This window comes from Ambystoma mexicanum, chromosome 1q (genome assembly GCF_040938575.1).
Source record: "Ambystoma mexicanum isolate Mex_15411 chromosome 1q, UKY_AmexF1_1, whole genome shotgun sequence".
Lineage (NCBI taxonomy): Eukaryota > Metazoa > Chordata > Amphibia > Caudata > Ambystomatidae > Ambystoma > Ambystoma mexicanum.
In genome coordinates this window covers 1,118,658,510-1,118,676,471 of record NC_090922.1, presented here as the reverse complement: position 1 = coordinate 1,118,676,471, position 17,962 = coordinate 1,118,658,510, and the positions used below count along the sequence as shown (strand labels likewise).

At 48.9% G+C, this 17,962-nt stretch overlaps 1 protein-coding gene across 1 annotated transcript in view; it reads right to left on the bottom strand.

Annotated features, from left to right (window-relative positions):
- AKNAD1 (AKNA domain containing 1) overlaps window positions 1-17,962 on the bottom strand; it is an 869,453-nt gene that overhangs the window by 423,417 nt on the left and 428,074 nt on the right. The window lies entirely within an intron of this gene.

Below are 17,962 nucleotides of genomic sequence, written 5' to 3'. Positions count from 1 at the left end.
TGGAACATTCCAGAATAAACCCTGTAGGTGGTTTGTGTGGAATGTGGCGAGTGTCTAAATATTCAGCCAGTACACTAAGACCTTCCATTTGTGGAATTGAAGTGTACAAGGATTCTACATCCATAGTCACAATTACGTCATCTTCTTCAGTGTTCAGATTCATCAATATTCTGATCATGTCCGTGGTGTCCTGGGTGTATGAGCGCATTGCGAGCACAAAAGGTTATAAAAGAATTCGCTATATATGGACAGAGGTTCCAGAAGGGAATCCATGGCAGATACTATAGGTCTGCCGGGGGGATTTTCCTTACTTTTATGCATTTTGGGCAATATGTAGAAAGCCACCTTCTTGGGATGTTGTCTATTCAAGAAACATGCTTCCTCCTTACAAATCCATTCTTCCTGAAGAGCATGATCTGTGAGGCTCTTAATCTCCTCTTGGAGTCTTGAGGTAGGGTCTCGATCGACTTTTTTGTATGCGATGGTGTCACGTAACAATCTCAGGCTTTCCTTTTCATAATTGGCCGTGCCCATGAGGACAATGCCCCCGCCTTTGTCGGCCGGCTTGATTGTGAGGTTATCCACGTCACTTCATTTTTTAAGACATGTTCTTTCGTCTCTATTGAGATTGTCTTTCTGATAGTTCTTCTTTTTAATGGAATCTAATATCTGTTTTGTCACTCTATTTTCATAGGTGACTATTTCTGGCTGACATGTGCGCGCCGGGGGAACAAAATTAGATGTATTCTTTAGGCCAGTGATGTTGATTTCTGCTGCAGTTGTAGGTGGCCACCCCCCCCCCCTCCTCCTCCTCCTTCGTGTCTTTGACTGGGTAAGTATATTTCAAAAAAGTGTTTCAGTCTAATATTTCTAAAGAACCGCTGTAATTCAAGTTCAACGTTAAAGGGATCTGCTCTGGTGACCAGGGCATATGATAGTCCCTTTGATAGGAGATCAAGTTCCAAATGATTCAAGAGGTGAGAGGACAAATTGAATATTGGGATGGAGCCTGATGTTACTGATTCGAGTACCATTGTCTGTTCCTGACTCCCTGCTGTTGTCCTGTCCGTTGTCGTGGTCGTCCCCATGGGCCCCCTCAGAAAAAAAAACCTTGTTGTTGGAATTGACTTCGGCCCCTTGTGGTGGGCCTGTTGATCCACTTAATGATGGATCCGATCCGCTGGAGGACCCAGATGAATTGGAGAAAGTGACTACTCTGTTATTACGTAGGGGGTTCTGATTCTGACTCACCACCATGTTGGGAAAAAAAACCTTCTTTAAGATATGGGTATGTTTTATCCTCTTTGTAATTTAGAATATTTTTTTGTAGTTTAAATATTTTTCTGTCCAAATTGATTTGTCTAAATTTGTTAATTTCAATGTCTAGATTATCCAGTATTTTTTTGGAATCTTGGAGGTTTTTATTTTCTACAAATTCTTTTTCAAGGCGTTCCAACTCCTCCCTCTGCTTCTTTGTCTCTTCCTCCCTTCCTCCTTCCATCCCTTTAGCCACTATGAGATTTCCTTTTTAGATGGCCCACTTATAATCTACCTTTTAATATTAGACCTTACGAGGGCCACCCGCGTGTAGATAACCCCATTAATATACATGCACGCATATGATTGGTGTGTCAGGTTACTATCGCGCACCGCACAAATCAGTCCTCTTTCTTTATCCATTACTTTACGAGGATATGGAGCTGGAAATACACAGATCGGCGAGTCTGTTTCACGTAGACAGACACGTACGACGGTGATCAATACGGCAAGGTGAGTGATCAATGAGGAGACAGCCCCAAGATTACGGGATACCTTGCATTAAGACAGGGCTAGCACTAATGGAGGTCCACCTTCCCCTTTTTGTGTTTCTCCTTAGACGGAGACATTTCGAACCAACAAGATACCACTTGGTTTACATGCAGAAAAACATACACCCGGTTAAGTCCCCGCTTTTTTATACTAAAAACATTGTACAAGCCGAGCAATCAACTTAGTCCGGCATGCTTCTTTGTCTCCTTCTCCATAGGGTATTAAAGACCCTTTGACTTTATTAGGGCAACCAAGCCCTGAGCCCTATTTATGATGTGCATATGACATAACAGCCTGATGTAAACCAAGCAAACATAATTGAAGCGAGTGGAAAGGAAAGTGCCAAGGAAGTAAGTACCCACAAGGGTTACATATAAGAAACGCCAGGTTTCTTAACCAATAATTAAAAGAGTTCATTGTCTAAATTATGATGATCATTAATGGAGATTTTTTTGATTCTCCGTATCTAGAGATAATTTCTACATCTTTTGGATACTCATGAAGAATCATCCGTAGCAGGGATTTTTCCAAGGTTTCAAGACCACAGTCCTCTGAAGGTACAGTGGAGGTGAGTCTTGAATGTACAACAGACAAGAACATGTTGTTCAGATAGAGACATTTAGTGTTAGATAAATATAAAGATAACAGGTTCAGTTGAGAGCTGGTAATTAGTATCCCTATTTTGAAATTCTTGTAGATATGAAGGCTCATGAATTCTATCAAGATAACACACGGACTGGAGTGTTGTATTTCATCCTGAGGAAGGTTGGCTAGAACTGTTGGGGCTAATCTCTGCAAGTCCACATCACATCACAACCGAAACACGTGTAGACGATAAAGAAAAAACTCTCTTTAATAAGAACAGAGGGTCTCATCTAGAAGATACAAGAGTGTTGAACTTGATATTGTGAACCATTTTTATGGTGGGTATAATGTACACCCATGTTTGTTGACATTGCATGAGTATGAAGACGACCTGTATGAGTGAAGTATGAATGGAATGATGGGAAGAGTACTATTGATGTATAATTAAAACATGTTTTATTATGTGAAATAAATACTATATCAAAAAAGAAATATATATATTTTTTGATAAAACCAAAAAAGATTCCTGTTATCTTTGAACCCTTTGGTCCATTTTCAATTTTTTTGTTCAAAAGTAAAGCATGCTGAAGAGAACGTCTACCCCGCTCAGTCGTTCTCCATCATGTCGTCAGCGGGATTGTTCAGTGGGATTTGCGCCTCAATAAAATGTACTGCCTCTTCCGGAACGGTAAAGAAGTAAAGTTTACCCCTAAACGTAAATTTGAGGCGTGTAGGGAATAGAATTGTATACTGTATATTTCGTTCCCTGAGCATCTTTTTCACCCCAACAAAAATTGGCTTCTCTCCTGTTGCACGCCCACGGAGAAGTCAGGGAAGGTTCTGATAGTCTGGGACCCCAGCCTGAGTTCCTCCTTCTCCCTCACCAACAAAGCACCTGATCCCTGTCCCAGTAGCTCAAGATCTCAGCAATTATGGGCCTAGGAAAGTCTCCAGGTTTGGGGCGCAGGGCCAGCGTGCGGTGAGCTCACTCAACATTGAAAAAGGGAGACAGATCAGGGTTATCCAGTAGTTCTTTTAGCAAGTTTTCAACAGCTAGCTCCATCCTTCCCATGAGTGCATCCACAGGCACGCCCACTATTCAAACGTTGTTTCTGCGTGATCTGAATTCCAAGTCATCACATTTGGCCTTGACGGATTTCATGTCCCGAATGAGGGAGGCTACTGTGACCTGGATTGCCTGTATTCCATCTTCGTTTGCTCCTCTCCTGGTTTTGGCCTCTGTGATTCTAGTGCCTGCTTGGTCTAATTGCGATTTAAGTAATGCAATGTTCGCATTAATATTGTCTAATTTTTCATGCAAGGACGCAAACGTTTTGGCCACGGATTCCATCATGCTGGTGAGGTCAGGGACAGGTGGGGTCGCAGGCTCAGCAGTGTCATTATGGCACCCTGCGGATTGCTCCTGCTCAGGTCTGGGCATTGCCTTTGCAAATGTATCCATGGCGCCAACCTTATTAGCATGCCAGGCCCTATTGTGCATTCTCTGGGGGGAAGAGCCGACACCACGGGCCAGCAGGTCGGAATTAGGTCCCAACTAACACAGGTGAATATGGGGGTAGTGTAGTGGCGTGGATCTGGGAGCAGCGCACAGTAGGGCAGTCTGAGGACGTGAGGACAAATAGGGCAAGATTTTACAAATCACTTTACAGGAACCACATGGGTGTACTTAGGGGTCTTCAATCATGCCACCAGTGAGGCTAGATTAGCAGAGCACCTGGAGGAGCGACGTCCAGGAAATGAGATGCAAACTGTGAACCAATAGAAGAATGTTCAGCCTGGGGGGTGGGGTGGTTCCTCAGGTGCAAAGGCGGCCCGCCCACCGCCCTCGTGGTAAAGGTATACCCTTCCTCGCCAGGTAGATATGGTCGGCCCCACCAGGCAACTCGGATGGTGGGTCAATGGCCCGCTGCTCCAGCTTGGCTGCCTAGATGGTGAAGTTACTCATGCCAATTGTATCATGATGTGTGGCAGTCACCTGCCCTGTCCAGGGATGGATGGGTCTCAGTAAGCCATGAGGACAAGTGTCATGCAGTGGAGTGCAGCCCCGCTGCGCTAGATCTCTGCACACGCAGTAATGGACGGAAATGGCCCACAGCACGGGTCCAGCAGGTTACACCGTGCATGCAGTGCTCTGTAAATCTTGTAGGGCCCCACCTTCACCCGCGGCAGAGCCCTTGCGCCTCCATAGTGATCGGCGAGCCTCTCTCCTTATGTTGTGGGGGATGGGGGCCACGCTCACTCACCCAGCAGGGGAAGAGATATGCCGGGCGACACAACTCCCGGGGCCATGTCAAAATCTCCAGCCTATGCCAGGCATCAAGGCAGGAGTTGCCAGAGTCAGGTCTTAACACAGCGCAGTCTTGGTAGAAGTTCTGCAGGCCTCGGCGCCGCTCCGCCTCTCCTATGCTCGGCTCTGTGGGTATGTAAGGAGGTAGATGGGGGCTGCGTCGCCGGGGGCGTGTGTGAGTACGGTAGAGGAGGCAGGAAATAAATTGCTGGTATCAGCCGGCAAGATCAGCAATCCTCCGCCCACCAGGTCAGAGCGGGGGCCTTCGCATAATACTCGGTAGCCTTCAGGCGGGCTCACTGGCTAAGGGGGGAGAGGGACTCAGCGTTCTTCAGTTCCCTCGATCAAACCGCAGCAGATCGGGTGGGCGGACAGTCATGCTCCAGGAGTCTTTGAGGCCACAGCTGCGGCCGCGTATTCCCGTTGCACACAGCCACCAGCGCCGGCGCCCCTCTGCACCTCGGGCCACGTGGCATCCAATATTTACTCTGAGCTGCTCGATCTTGACAGGATTGGCCCCAAGGGTGCACCCCACTTACATAGTTGGTTACCTTCTCAATTAAATATGAATAGTATGCTTCTTTATCCATACCAATCAACCTTTGGCAGCCGTGCATATGCACTATAGTACATGCTTTATATTCCACTGCCTTGGTGTCCCACCATGCACTCCAGATTACCATTGGTTCTTTAATTTATGATCGACAGATTCAAACTGAACCGTTTGCTTTAGACTCCAATTTGGTATACTTACCTCGGTGGCTGCTGTCACATCTAACATGTCTGGGTTGTTAGTTCAGAGGATCACTAGAATTGTCTCCACATTCAACTTAAATGGGGGAGGAGTCACACTATCCTGTAGTTGTGCTGGAGTTGTAAGGGCCACATTCTTCACACTTCTAATGGTATTGAGGTGCAGAGCTAGCGGAGATGGGTAGAATTGTGGTGTCTCTGTGGATAAGTAATGGTCTGACCACAATAACAGTTGGATACTTAGTTAAACACAGACAGGTTTTATATAAGTATCATATCAAGTTGGATAATGGTCAAGAACCAGACATTATCCAGGAAATTCCATACTTTGAGGTTGAAATCCTATGGAAGAGTCTCTGAAGATTTGCCATCAGTAGGTGCATTTGACTTAAACCTCTTCACATTGGTGCCAGATTCCTTTTGTTGGCTTGTACCAGGATAACTGTGATAGATTTCCATCTGCTAGGAAAACCTTCTAGGGTTTTGGGAGCTCAAATCAAATCAGGTATGCTAATCAGTCTCACTTTCACAAAGCAATATGTGCATTAGAAAGTGTTTTAGGAGGGGGCGCACAGGCGATGGCTGCCTGAAGATGCCGCTCCCGCCGAAACTGGGCTGTATTGAGGGATTGAGCCACCCCACAACCCCCCCACGAAATAGCTGCGGTTCTCAGTGGCGGTGAATCCCGGAAGACCCCCCCGGGCGAAAGAGCGACGCCGAAAGACCCTCGGATGTCCAAGAACGAGGCCCCGCGGCCCAACGAGAGACTCCGCGGGAGGCCCCGCCCGCCTCCAGAGCTGCGTGGGGAGTTGTGGTACGCATTAGCTGTTGAGGCCTGCAAGCGCGCCTGACCCCTCCACCCTACCCCGGTCACAGAGCACGCCGGCGCTTCGGCAGGGACTCCACCGTCGGGGCCCCGCGGCACGGGGGGTCGGTACCAACCAGACCCGCCAGAGGTGAGGCAGCCCGCTTGATCCGAGCCCCCGAACACGGAGTCGAACAACAGGGGCGCCGAGACCCCAACCAACTGACCCTGGCGAGGGCCATCGGAGCGGTGTACTGCGGACAACAGCGGGGCACGGCCGGTGAAGAAGGTGAGAGAGTTATACAGGTGGTGGCCCCTGGGCTCCGTCCCAGGGCGAGTGCCCACCTGGAGACGAACTCAGAAGAAAACATGGCCGACAGTACCTAATCAGCACGATGTGGGCGCTGCGCCCCCCGTCCCAGCCTGGACCCTCATCCGATTACAAATTTGATACTCATCGTTGTCACAGGGACAGACGACCACAAGCAGCGGGGAAAAAGGGCGTGTAGAGAGTGTGAGGCCCCCACCGGAGACTGGTGGGGCGTGTGCCCGCTCAAAGATAGCTCCACACTGAGCGGTTTTGCCCGAAGGAGTGAGGGCGGTCTCCCAGCAGGATCGTCGCTCTTGGCCCCCGAAGACCACTGACCGGAGGGAGAGATAGGGAGATCGGATGAGCTGGCGCCAAACCCTCCACGAGTATCGCTACCAAGATCCCAGAAGGGAGATTAGCGGCCTGGATCGGACGACTAGAATGTCCCAGCCCGAGACCTCGCCCCCGCCCACCCTTACAATGGAAAAGGGCTTTGCCTCAGTCCTGCAGGAGATCAGAGACATGCGGGCGGACATTGCCCAGATTATGGAGAACATGGACCGCAGGGTGGACAAGGTCGAGGACAGACTGTTGCAGCTGGAGACCAACCAGTCCTCAGCAACGACCCAAGAGATGGACATGTCCATGAGAATAGCTGCGCTAGAAAAAAGAGACGAGGAGAGGGCCAGGCAAATGGACGACTTCGAAATAGGGAACGGAGGAACAACCTCAGAATTTTTGGGGTCCCGGAGTTGGAGGGAGAAACGGAAAGAGAACTGAACCGGATGGTGAGGGACATTATCACCAACGTTCGACCGGGTCCACAGAGCGGGGGGCAGAGCTGGGGGCCCCCGGTCAATCCTGGTCCGCTTTCATTACTACACCGAGAAATCGAAGGTTCTGGAGGAGGCCAGAAAGACACGGGAAATAACCTATAACAACGCACAAGTGTCCATTTTCCAGGACCTCTCTTCATACACGCTGGCCAAACGCAGGATGTGCCGCCCTCTGACACAAATGCTAAAAGAGAAGGGGGTGCGCTATAGATGGGGGTATCCCTTCTCCCTCTCGTTCGAGTACGAGGGCCAACGGTCGACCCTGATTACAGAGGAGGACATAAGGGAAGCCATCCAAGGGTATGTGTCGGACCCAGCCCCTCGGAGAGAACCCACGGGATTCGCAGCGGAAGGATCCAGGAAATGCAGGTCACAAGGAGAGAGGAGATGGGTCCACGGAAACTTAAGAAACTAAACCCGCCGTCCCCGACGACGGACAGGGAAGACGCCGACCCCGGTCAGGGAGGAGCGGGCCGGTCGAGCCTGGGGTAGCCTGGAAGTACAAAAGGGTACGGGGAAACCGAGCAAAGAACTCAACTCACGATCACAACGTCCGGCCTGGCACAAGGACGAGTAGACTTCCAGGACTATGGGGTCTAAGGACGTAAGGGTCCTCCCAGAACAGCAAGTATGTCGGTTACCTGGGGGAGAGGGCTCGGGGGGGCGAGGGGGGACAAAGAGGGGGGCTCAAGGAGGAGTGATTTCTGACATTAGCCCAGCCGGAGGCGGTAGGCTGGTGGTCCGGCCAATTACCAGCAATGGTGGGACTATTTGGCTGGACGCCGGGGTGGGGGGTGGGGGTTGAAGGAACAGTTGGGGTTGTTCAGTTCGGAGGGGGGACCAGAGGGCAGTTGGGGACAGGTTTAAGGCCCACCTGGAGGGCGGGGTGAGGGGGTAAGGGAGATCAGGTTGTAACACAAAAGGAGCAGGAAAGGAAAAGTGCCACGAGCCAGCTACCCAGTAAGATGTTGATCCTAGACAATGGCTGAGGATCTGCCCGCCCTGGGCGTGGGTTCCCTTAATGTGCGGGGGTTGAACACCCCAACCAAGAGATCCTTGGTCTGCAGGGAATTTAGGAGGGCAACGCTTGACCTGTTCTTTCTTCAGGAAACACACTGGGCCCGGGGGAAGGAACCGAAAATGCAAGGGGGCGGGATCGGGGAGGTCCTCAGCGCATCCCACAGAACCAAGAAAAGGGGGGGGTAGCCATACTGCAAGCAAGGGATGTTGGCTTTGAAGTGGAAGCCACGGTGAAGGACCCAGAGGGCCAATATCTGCTGGCAAAGGGCTCTTTGCGGGGTTCCCCTCTGACCCTGGCAGTTGTGTACGGCCCTAATGAGGGCCAGGCGCAATTCTGGGAGGGAGTGAAGGACAAATTGAAATTGTTGGTGGTGGGGGGGACTTCAATATGGTCCTAGACCCAACCGCAGATAGAAAACGCTTGGGGCCTCAGCTCACTAGGGCCGCAGATGAAACCATGGCCCGTACATTCCAGAGGGTCAACGCGGAGCTGGGCCTGGTGGACACCATCCCGACACCCAGGACAGGCCTCCCCTCCTTCACATACTACTCAGCAATCCACACATCATATTCCCGTATAGATTATATCCTGGTAGGTGAACCCCCTCTCCCACATGTCTCTGGCCACAGTGTTGACCCGGTTCCTTGGTCCGACCAGGACTTGGTCTGTACCACTATAGTAGGGGGATGGCAGTGTAATGACTCCCTGCTGAAGGACAAAGTTCTAGTACAGGAGGTGCAGGACGCCATCTCGGAGTATTTCGAGTTGAACGACAACGGCGAGGTGGGCACACACGTGCTGTGGGACGCCTTTAAGGCAACCTTACGCGGCGTCCTCATTAGAATGGGAGCCCAGTAAAAGAGGGAGAGGGAGGCCCAGGAAAAATCCCTGAGGGAAAAGATAGCCCAACTCCAACCGGGTGGCCTCCCGCAGGCTCCCCTGGAAAGAGATCAGATTGCTTCCCTGGAAAATTACAAACTCCAGTTGAAAGACCTCCTGTTACATAAGACCGAGCGGAGCCTCCAGCTAGTGAAACAGAAATATTATGAGAAGGGGGACAGAGCTGACAAAATCCTGGCCTGGAAACTCAGAGAGATTCAAAGGAACAGAACGGTGAAGGCAGTGAAGAATGATCGGGGATCATTAGATCACGACACCTCTAACATTGGAGCAGCCTTTCACTGCTATTCTGAAAAGTTATACTCGTCGGAATATGACGAGGGATGACACTCAGATTGAGGATTTCCTGGACTCCATCCAGATCCCGTCCTTGACAGGTGAAATGGTGGAGGGTCTAGAGGGCCGGGTGATGGAAGAGGAGGTGGAGCACGCGATCAGTGGGATGAAGGTGGGAACGTCCCCGGGGGAAGACGGCTTCTCCGTGTACTTCTACAAGAGGTTCCGGGCTATCCTAGCCCCACACCTGGTGAGGGTGTTTAACAGGGTGTTAGAGGGGGGCTCTCTGCCAGAGACCATGATGAGGGCCATAATTGTGGTCCTGCCCAAAGAGGGCAAAGACCCCACTGAATGCTCCTCATATCGCCCAATCTCCCTCCTCAATATAGATGTAAAGATCCTGGCCAAGGTGATAGGCAAACGGATGGAGGGGATAATGTCCAAGCTGGTTCACGGGGATCAAGTGGGATTCATAGGGGGCAGACAAGGCTCTGATAACATCAGGAAGACGATAGACCTAATCCACCATGCCCAAGAATCAGACCTAGATGCAAGTCTGCTTTCCCTGGACTCCGAGAAAGCTTTTGACAGGGTGGAGTGGAGGTACATGCAACTCCTCCTCCGTCGAATGGGCTTCGAGGCTCACATCAGGAACTGGGTTTCCGCTCTATACGGGGCCCCAACGGCGAGAGTACAGTTGAATGGAGAACTTTCCGACTCATTCCCTCTCACGCGGGGGACGCGACAGGGATGCCCACTCTCCCCTTTAATATATGTCCTGACGATGGAGCCCCTGGCCATAGCGGTCCGAGCTCACCCCAACATTAAAGGGATTAAAAGAGGAGAGGTGGAGTTCACGCTCTCCCTGTTTGCTGACAATATTCTTGCATACCTGGTGGAGCCCAGCACCTCGCTCCCCCCCCTCCTGTCCCTGATGACGACCTTTGGGCAATTCTCAGGGCTAAAAATAAACGCATCAAAATCAGTGTTACTCCCTATGAGGGCTCGGGACCCAGGGCTGGACCGCCGGGATGGGTGTGCGGGGATTGTTGCGGGGAAGGACTCCATCAGGTACTTGGGTGTACTCCTCACAAGGGATCTCTCAAAATTGGCTTCGCCGAATTATGGGCCCATTATGGCAGAGATAAAATCAGACCTGAGGAGGTGGGGGGGTATGATCCTGTCTTGGTACGGGCGCATGACAGCGGTGAAAATGAACATCCTCCCAAGACTGCTGTATCTTTTCACGGCACTCCCAACGGGGGTCCTCGACCAGATGTTTCGAGACCTACAGAGGGCAGTCCGAGAGTTTGTTTGGCAAGGGCGGAACCCGAGGATAAAGAAGGCCATTCTAACGTTACCTAGGGAGGAGAGTGGTTTCGGGCTGCCGGACTTCCTTCTATACCACCGGGCCACCCAGCTAAGGGTCCTGTTGGAACATATGAGGGAAGGGATGGGCACCTATTGGTCTTATCTGAAGGACATGGATGCCCACCCTCTGAAAGTACGCAACCTTTTGTGGCTGCCGCGTAAACACATCCCAAATAGACTGCAGACCCACCCAACCCTAGGAATACTCTGGTCGATTTGGAAGGAGGGACCCACAACTGCGCAACTCACTTCATGGCCCTCCCCGATGTCTTCGCTCTGGGGCCACCCGCTCAAACTAGGTAGCAGGGGATTTAAGTATGCCCAGTCCTGGTCGGATGGGGGGCTGGAATGGGCGGGGCAGCTGTTCAAGGAGGGCGAGTTCCTCGAATACGAGGAGCTGCGAGATGCGCTTGGGCGGGGGTCTCTTTCAGTCTTTGAATATCTATGCCTGAAGGACATCCTCTGTGACCAGACTTGGGGCCTGAATCTGCGGAGACAGCTGACCCCCTTTGAAAAGTTATTAGAGACGGCCACAACGAGGAAGGGGCTAGTATCCAAAATGTACCAAATATTGAACACTGTTAACTTGGAAGGGAGGAGAGGGTTTTGTGGGTTCTGGAATGACCTGGCAGGAGAGGCTCTCTCGGAAGACGCATGGTCCAGGGTGTTTAAAATAGCTTTCCATGGGAACCTGTTCACGTCGGACATAGAGCACAACTTTAAGATTTTACAGGGATGGCATAGAGACCCATCGAAGTTATCCAAGATGTTCTCGGGGGTGTCCCCCAGATGCCCAAGAGGATGTGGCCAAGTGGGGACGAGGGGTCACATGTGGTGGTTCTGCCCTAAGGTACAGGGGTTCTGGGAGAAGGTACGGGGATGGATGGCGGAGGTCACCGAGGAACTACTCCCACTCAACCCACTGACGATGTTGTTGGGCCTCCCACCGGAGGAGGCGGAAATATATAGGTACCCAAGGATGTGGGAGACCATGTTGCGAGCAGGAAGGGTGGCCCTAGCGCAAAGGTGGAAAAGTCCGGAGACCCCCTCTAAGGAAGACTGGCTAAAAAAACTGAAGAACATGTTCCTCATGGACAAACTGACGGCCATGGTAAACAATGAATCGAGCACCTTCCAGGCAAATTGGTATGGGGTTTACCAGGAATGGGGGTGGGAGGCTCACTGACATCATGTAGACAACACGGGGCGGGGAGGCGATGGAGCCCGGAGAGAACCACTCAAGAACAATGGGGTAGCCCACGGCCCGGGAGACAGTGGATCCGTCTAAGCCAGCATTTAAGGGAACGCATAGCACGGCTCCAAGGCACCGAACTTTGAGTACTGATGACGACTCCTGCAATTGGTTTTACGATGGGACACTGATCTGGTGGGAGGGGTGGAGTTGGGGAGGGGGGTCAGGGGGGAGCGGGGGAGGAGACTACGGGGGTTTGATGATGATGATGTTAATGTGATATTCATACTGCTCCCGGTGTTGTCATTGTTTCTTTTTCTGAAAAATTACCAATAAAACCCAAGTTTAAAAAAGAAAGTGTTTTAGTTGTGTCTACCCAGATGGGTGAAGCACTCCAAAAACAGAAGTGGCAGGGGTGGCAGTTTCAAGGCAGAGTTCTTTTTGTCGTAGGTTATTGAAACCCAGATGGTTAATTTATCTTATGTCTCATAAATTAACTTTATGTTTTTACTCAGTTTATCACTTTACTCTCAAGCTCATGTCTCAAAGTGAGGCCTTTCTTCTGTCTGTCCTACATTAATCTAGCTATTAATTTTAGTCTTTCTCCATCCTTGTGTCCTCCGTGTTACTTTTTCTATGCCAAGTGTTTGAGCTGTTTCTAACCAGATGGGCTTGCCAGCCCGTGGGGTGCTTTCACCAACATCAATATGTAAGACACCAATGTATACTTTCTGCTGTGCATCTGTTATTTAGCTGGGTCGCACCTTAAAGGCCACACTGCAACCTGGAGGTATACACCACAGTTGAAATGTGCACATGAAGGTTAAAGCAGCCTTTTGTAACCATCCTGTAAAATGCCTCCTTCCTTAAGTGTAAGATGCAAATAAGATGTACAGTTGTGTATTGGGTGTGCCAATACTCACATCACCGAAACTATTAATTATTGACCACCGTCGATATTTGCTAAAACCTAGAAGTGGCTGGCATACCTGCTAGAAACACTACAAATTGGAGGGTACATGCCCAAAACCATCCGCAATATTGCCTTCAAATGATATGTTTGTATTCTGCTCAGAAGCAAAGTTATGCCGCAAACGTCCTGGCATTTCTGGAAATAAACAAGGAAATCCATTTTCATGTCAAACAAATAGTTGCTTAAATTAACTGCTATTTTATGAACCTGGTGGTTACATAACTTTATGAACTACAGGCTGTGCTGATGTAAACATAAACTACGTCTTCACAAAATATAGATTTAGTAATTCATGAGAAAATTATGTCAACTGTCAAAGCAGAATTGGCTGCTTATATATTTCATCCTTGTAACTTAGTCTTCCATTTTAGTTGAACAGATAAAAGACCATCGGTTAAGTTCTTCTTCACTTTGAAGCCACATCATAAACAAAGGGGATGATGCCACAAAAGGCTGTGTGATCCCTTTTAGCGGTCCTGACACCTCTCCCAGGAAGAGAGGGCTGGTCTGTCTTGAGTAGATCTGGGAACTGTACAATTAAAAGGGGTTTGCGAAGACAAGGGGGGAATTGACTGAAAAGAGATGCTTACCAGGGAAACTCTTTGATTTGTAACAGGCAGTGGTTAGGGAAGGTCTAAAGTAGACAGGGTACAAGAAACCCACAGAAGAAGGGTTTCCCAGTTTGAAAAATATGTTCCATCTTCCTTTCCAAACACCCCTGACTCCCTGCAGATTTAGGACTCTGCATATGCCAGTGAAAAGGGGGACATATTTGTGAAAAGGACAGGAATTGACCCAGAAAAGAGAGCTCATACAAGGACCAATCCCTGTTTAGATTAGAGTATATTAGGGGGAATATTCCCTTATTCTTTTAAATCAGTGTTCCAACTTGCAGAATTGTTGGAGCTAACGCTGCTCAAAGTCCCTTCCAGATTTCCAGAAGAGAGCAAACCCTTTTCCTTACCCTCCTCTGAAGGACAAGTGAGGTGAATTGCTGGAAGAAAGGCTTGCCTGCTGCAGAACACTGGTACCCAGGGAACCACTGCCTGCTTTTTGGGGTCAAGCTTTCTGCAAGTGATGTTTGCATCTATTCAGTGCCGAATGAGCCCCATTCTAGCAGAATCAGATTAAACTGCTCGAAACAAATTGCCTGCTTTCTTCAATGTCAAGATGCACATTGCTGTGTCAATCCCGTGACTCAACTGATAAGAAAAGTACCTAGAAGAACACCTTTATGCTGTTGGAACACTCTAAAGAGATTAAAGTAGAGTTTAAGTGGACCAGAAGCCGACAAAAAATATGTGTTTAGGTTCTGAACCCCCAACCTTGAACCTTGGGCACTAGAGATGGTTAAGACCCCTTGACCTACATAATAGAAGACATTAAAAGGTAATCATTTTGACGTTTACTTTTTTCTCTATTGCCTGCATGTTTCCTTCTGTCAACTAATTCCCAGAATATACAATCTTTTACTATCTGGTCTGCATTATCTGTGTTCATTCTTTACAGGGTGTGATCTGATTGTTTTTAGTAGTTTGTGTTTCAATTAAGTATATATTTGTATAGAACCTTGTTTGGACATTCTGTTTATTTTGGTAATTACTCTACTATTGTTGATGCAAGGCTTTCTTACGGGCTCCTACATCTCACACCCTTAACTCCACATCAATGCTTCAGTAGTAGTGCAGTGTCAGGTATAACACTTAGAGGTCTTTGCTCCCCCCTAATCATGCTGAGCAATAGTCATTTCATCATTATAGCATTGTTGAATAAGCTGATAGTGTACTCACCTGACAGATCTTCTTCAGTTGGAAGCCTCTGGGAATATTTACAATTATTTTCTGACATTGTCTGATACGCTATTGTCTATATGGCATATTTTATAGCTGTGGATGCCGGTTTTAGGGAGGTTGCTGACATGTGCAGGATGGCTTGCTCATCCCAGAGGAGAAGTAATCCGTTATGGTGATTGCCATATTGTTTCTTTTCTCAGATATGCAGCTGGAGGTAGGGGCTCTCCAGTGGTGGTAGGGTAGCAATGGGTTCTAATCATATTCATCGAAGATGGACTATTCATATCTATCTTCGTGGAACATGGACAGGGAAATACCCAGGTCACTGACTGACCCACACAGCAAACACTGAATGAACAAATGCATAGTCCACTTTACCTCATTGCTTCACCGTCATCCATGCCTGAATGACAAGCAGTGACTAGACCTTCCTCACCAGTCAATACCTAGGTGCTAGCCAAATATGCTCCTTGCATTCCCACATAACATCCAGAACATTGCTTAAAACATATTGAACCCCTCTATTGCACCTCATACATTACGCTGAACAACATGTACTGTGCTTTGTTGGTTCCTGGCTAGGGTTGTGCTATATAAAGCACCAAACCCAAACCACATACACTGTGGGCCTCATTACACGAATGGCGGTAAGGGTTTACCGGTACCGGTAAGGGTACCAGTGCCGGTAAACCCTTACCACCTTACTACGAGGTCCCTTTGTGGGACCCTACCTTAACGGCTGGTTTTACCAGCCGTTAAGGATGGGACCCGCAAAGGGACCTTGGAGGTAATTACAGTACCGCAATTTGCGGTACCGTAATTACCGCCTTCTCCATTCCCATTGAGCCTTATGGGGGCAAAAATGGGAATGGGGAAGTGCCATGGTGAATGGGGAATTACCTCCCCCACACACCTTGGAATAGGGCGGTAATTCCGCCATTCACCATGGCGGACTCGGTCAAATACCGGCGTCCGTTTAATGAGGCCCTGTATACTGGTATGTAGGATGTAAATGCATCCAAGAAAGATAAAAGGTTATAAGTGTAGATAACCAACAAAGACAGAAAAATGATCAAAGCATAGCTGTTGCCACATGTGACAATGTACCAAGAGGAACAACACAGCATTGCTAAGAAAAAAAGAAACACTAAAATTGATGAAAGACTCTATATGGCGCACAATACTTGGAAAAATGAGAACAGACAAGGAAGAGAGAACGATTGAAACTGATAGCTAGATGAATGTAGAACAGATAAAACAAAGCCTTCACTCTGGGACATTAGCTTTAGAGCAAAGTGACAAACAGAGTAAAACATAATGTTTATTTATGAGACATAAGATTCATTAACCATCTGGTTAAACATCACTCGGCTTGCCATTCCCACTGTTAGGGAGAATTCTCTGAAATGTGCTAATTCCCTCTACCTTAGAGACCCCCAGCAACTTTGCTGGATTTTGAGGACTTGATTTTTTGAACCTGGAGAGAGTGAGACCCGTTTTCCCACTCTCTCATGTATTTTAATGTGATTTCTGAGCTTTGTGTTTCTTTTGGTTATGGAGCGTGACAAACTCCATAGGCATCATCTTTTACACTGTGGCACACAGCACCTTCAGTGCAGTGACACAGGGAAGTCTTTCAGATTTCCCAAAGGTTGACATACCTACTCTGAGATAAAATACTGTTTCCCAGAGTAGTAAAGTGAAATTGACTTTACTTACATTTGTAACTTTCTAGATACAGCACCCTATCTTACAATATGGTGTTGGAGGGGTTACCTAGTATTCCCTTTGTCTAGCTTCTCATATAACATTTTTTATGTTACCCTTTTCTCACTGAATGGCTGGTGGCAGTGGTTTTGTTTTAACTACCATGGTGTGCATTTACCGCGGGCTGCGATCGCAGCTACAGTAAAGCAATTTTTGTAAAAATGGCCCTGTCTTCTTTTTTCGCCATTTCTTTGTGGAAAGGTCCTTCTTGAGATTTACTCTGCACGCTAAACCAGGTTTGGTCCCATTGTTCGCTTTGCCTTTGGGGGGATTCACGAGTGAAGCCCGCCTCTGGCTCCAGGGTGTCTGGGGTAGGCAGGAAGTGAGGGAGGTGGCCGAAACTCCCTGTACTTAGTCTCCTAGGAGACCCAAATGCACTCTGTAGTGATTGGTGGGCTGACTGTCCAGCAAGGACAGCCACCCTGCTGGGTGACTGACAGCCACCCTGCTGGGTGACTGACAGCTGGGCTGGAATAAATGGGAGAGAACTGAATATAAGGTGAGGCTTTTAGCTTGGAAGGCAGAGTCGACCACTGGATGAAGGAACCGAAGAAGAACTTGAAGAGGACGCCTGCTGCAACTCCTGAACCGTTGGTTTGCCCGGTGAAGCCCTGCTGCTGTGCTGAAACTCCAAATTCGTATCGACAGAGAAGCCCCTGCAAGGACGACTTTGCCAAATGAGTTGATGGGACCAATCAACTCCAAAGTAAGCCACCTGGACATCCATTTCGGAGCTGGTTGAATTTCCACAGAGTTGCTGCTGGAAACCATATAGCCAGGGAGAGGAACACCAGATTGTGTGCGTTGCTTTTAAGCTGGCCTAGAGGACTGACCGAGCCTGAGCCCCCTCAATAGAGTGCGGGACCCCAGAAGCAAGGAAAGTCCATCTCGACAGCCAGAAACTGCAGAGTTGCTATTTGCGGTAGACGCAAGGCATAAAAACACTGAACAGGCACTGATTTGAAGATTGCCGGTTGCGAGCGGTGACCGTCCCCATACCGTGCAGGAGTCCCCAGAAGTCCTCCCTCTTGTACCCATGATTTACAATTAGTCGAATCTCCCTCCCTTGAAGCCCTACCCTGCAAATCCCACCGACCGAACCCCTCAATGAGTTCCAACCTGCCAAATCCCCTTACATTGAAACCCTTACCCCCGCCCTCAGCTATTCTCGCTAATGGGGGGTTTCACACCCCACACTCCCCTCTCTCCACCAACCCACCACCCTGATATCTGTACACTTAAGAGAGAGCTCCACAGCCGTAT